The 3,004-nt window shown below is 39.9% G+C and overlaps 1 long non-coding RNA gene across 1 annotated transcript; it reads left to right on the forward strand.

Moving 5' to 3' along the window:
- Positions 1-447: 447 nt before the first annotated feature.
- LOC123979046 lies at positions 448-1,933 on the forward strand. The gene is made up of 3 exons (XR_006827130.1): positions 448-536; positions 1,063-1,138; positions 1,576-1,933. It is a non-coding gene; the product is annotated as an uncharacterized LOC123979046 (long non-coding RNA).
- Positions 1,934-3,004: the final 1,071 nt, after the last annotated feature.

A 3,004-nucleotide genomic window follows, 5' to 3' on the forward strand; every position in this document is an offset into this window, starting at 1 on the left:
AAAGTGCAGTCTTTGAAGTTGGGTGTGATTAACACATAATAACTACTCTACTTTCCTTTAAACTAATCATGCTCAAAATGGCCAAATTTTCAATTGCATAAAAAAATATTCACAGGCTGAGCTGGCTTTCTGTGACAGCATTCTAAAAAGAAGCTACTAATTTATGTGGCCATATCCCTGTGAATTTATAGACCTTGGTGCATTGATGTTACTGCTTACAAAGGTGACTAATGACAATGAGGTGAGAAGTGAAACTTGTCATTAGAGTGAAGAATTTGAAAGGGGAAAGCTGAGAGGGTCAAGCCTTGTGTGAAAGGAAACAGGGATGGTGATTGAAACTGCCAAGTAAAACTTGAGCTATGGGGTTGTGATTAAACTGAAAAGACAGACATTATGGTCCTCCTATCATTTAACACCTTGATTGCATGTCTGCTATGTCCCTGTCAGACTGACTCCTTCATCAAAGGGCTTTGTCTGGTAAGAGTACCCCATTTGGCCCATCACTGGAGAGCAGATGGGACAGCAAAAAAAAAGAGGTCAGTAAAAATGTCCAAAAAGAATATTTCTATGAGGCCTTGCAGAGTTATTCCACAACTGCGCGAGATAAAGGGACAGTGTGACTGTTCCTCACAGCACCTCCGATTATAAAATATTTTATAGCAGTCAATGCAGACTATTATCACAGAGACTGTGCAGACTGTGGTAACTGTAAAAGTAAAAAAACAACAACTCGTAACTGTGATTTCATTTCGAGTGTCCCCTTCAGGTCAGAATTTCAATTTGTTCAATAGCTGCAAAACTATTAACATTATCATCAGCATGCTAAGACGCTAAACTAAGATGGTTAACATAGCTGCTAAACATAAGCATGTTAGCATAGCCATTGTGACCTTGTCATGCTGCTGTTAACATTTCGCTCTAGCCTGGTTGTATACTTAGTAGTCTTGTCAAAAAGTGGATACCTAATTTTTGGATTCTGCACACAAGTAGTTTGAGAAGTTCATATTTCCATGTTGTTCTGCTGTTGTTAACAAAAGGTCTCTATTTTCTTGTTTTGAACAGGCTCCACTCACCATCAAGGAGCAGCGGGAATACAAATGTTTTTCCACCAGAATTTTAGGCCTGAACAGAACAGAGGGTGAAACTAATACAAAAATAACAGTTTTTGGTTAAGTATTCATATAAAATGGAAATTAAAAGCCCATTTTGAATCGAGTCAGGAAGCAAATTATGTCCAAATCGCTTCTCCTCTTAGTGCTTTCAATAAAATGCCCTACAAATTGGTAAAGGTTATGAGGTGCCACATCAAAATGACAGAATAATTATGGCAAAGGCTATTTCATTGGTATAAAAAGGATTCTAAATAAAGACAGGCCACAGAGGTGGACTCTCTGTCTGATGTAGCAGATCTTATTTTTTATACTGCATTCTCTCAAAATAATAAAGTAGATAACAGCTTGCTTGAACATTTAAAAGAAATTTAGGACATAATTTATTTTACACTTTAGGCTTACATCTTCATTCTCTTTGTCAGTGTTCATAAAGCTCAGACACCCCATTTTGGTCTCCACCCAGGCGGTCTGGCCCTCCTAGTGACCCTAGTGTACCCCGTCTGACTAAACAATGATGCTGGGTCACCTCCTCATGGCCCAAGACAGATGGCTGGCTCCTCTCTGCGGTTTCCACCATGGCCAAGGTCACCTCCCCTGCTCTCGGTGCACCTGCACCCCAACACTCCCATCATCATCTTTACTCCTGCTACACCTAGCACACACCACTGCACAAACCCTTCCCCCAACTCACCCCTCCCATGTAAACAGAGGGGAAAATGAACCATTTAGATTCTGCTGGTGTGTGTTACACCATGCTGAGGACTACATCCAACCTGCAAGAACACACCTGTAGTACAAACAAAGTGCAAATACAAAACCTCTCACTGGGAGATATTTTTCGACTGAAACTCGACTACTACTGAAAAGCAATTAGGTTTTCACTAATGAAGACATGATATTGGCAAAAGAAAACAGCAGAATGGAAAAGTAATGAAAACGCTTGTATTATGTTAAATTATGACAAATGCCTTCCATGTATATCCCTGAATTTACAAAATACGCTTCGTTCAAAACGTTGACATTCAACTTCTAAATCAACATTCGAATGCAGGTTATTAGAGGTGAAGAGATCTCGTGCCACAAGATCTCACGAGATCAAACCATGACAAGATCTCTCGTCAGGTTAAAAGCTGTCTCGTGAAACTCACACAACTGACATTTTTCACATGCAGTCACGCCATACATCAATTTTCTCAAGCAGTGAAAAACAAATGTATAACTGATAACGCCGACTTGCAAAGCGAATCAACTCTGCCCAGCTGATGCGACACTGGCATCATGCCATGATAGTAATCAAGTGAACCCTGTCTCGCACTGTGAGTCCAGACAGTTGTGACAGAGTGGTAATGTAACTGATATAGTTGCAATATAAACATCTAAAAAATGAAGCACAACCTTGCTCTGTTTGGGACTGTGAGCTGCAGTTAAAGTTAAAATGTGTGTGGATTTGTAAAAAGGTTTCAGCCTGATCAGAAATGTTGTCAGTTAGTTTCGGTGTCCACCTCCTTGTCTTATCCTAACATGCAGTCCTAAACTGTGTCAGTCAAACAATCTGAAGTGAATACAACCGGCAGTGCGCTGATGTAATGCACAGCAGAGTATAGGGCAGGTAGACTAAACATTTTTTCATTAAATGATTACGTTATGGTTTCTCACGTAGACATGCATTTATGAAAATGAGCAGAAAACCTGCTGAAACACAGGAGCTATTAAAGCCCAGGAGTTTATTGACTGAATTAAAATGAAATAATTTGTCAATGAGGTGAAAAGGTGCCACATGCACATTGAAAGAGGTTACTTCACCAAACAAAAGACACAGAAGAGGAGGGAAGAATAAAACATGCCGGCTTGTGTGCTGACTCAGCAGGGCTGATATTACATGAAAAAAGCAT

This window comes from Micropterus dolomieu, linkage group LG11, assembly GCF_021292245.1.
Source record: "Micropterus dolomieu isolate WLL.071019.BEF.003 ecotype Adirondacks linkage group LG11, ASM2129224v1, whole genome shotgun sequence".
Taxonomy (NCBI): domain Eukaryota; kingdom Metazoa; phylum Chordata; class Actinopteri; order Centrarchiformes; family Centrarchidae; genus Micropterus; species Micropterus dolomieu.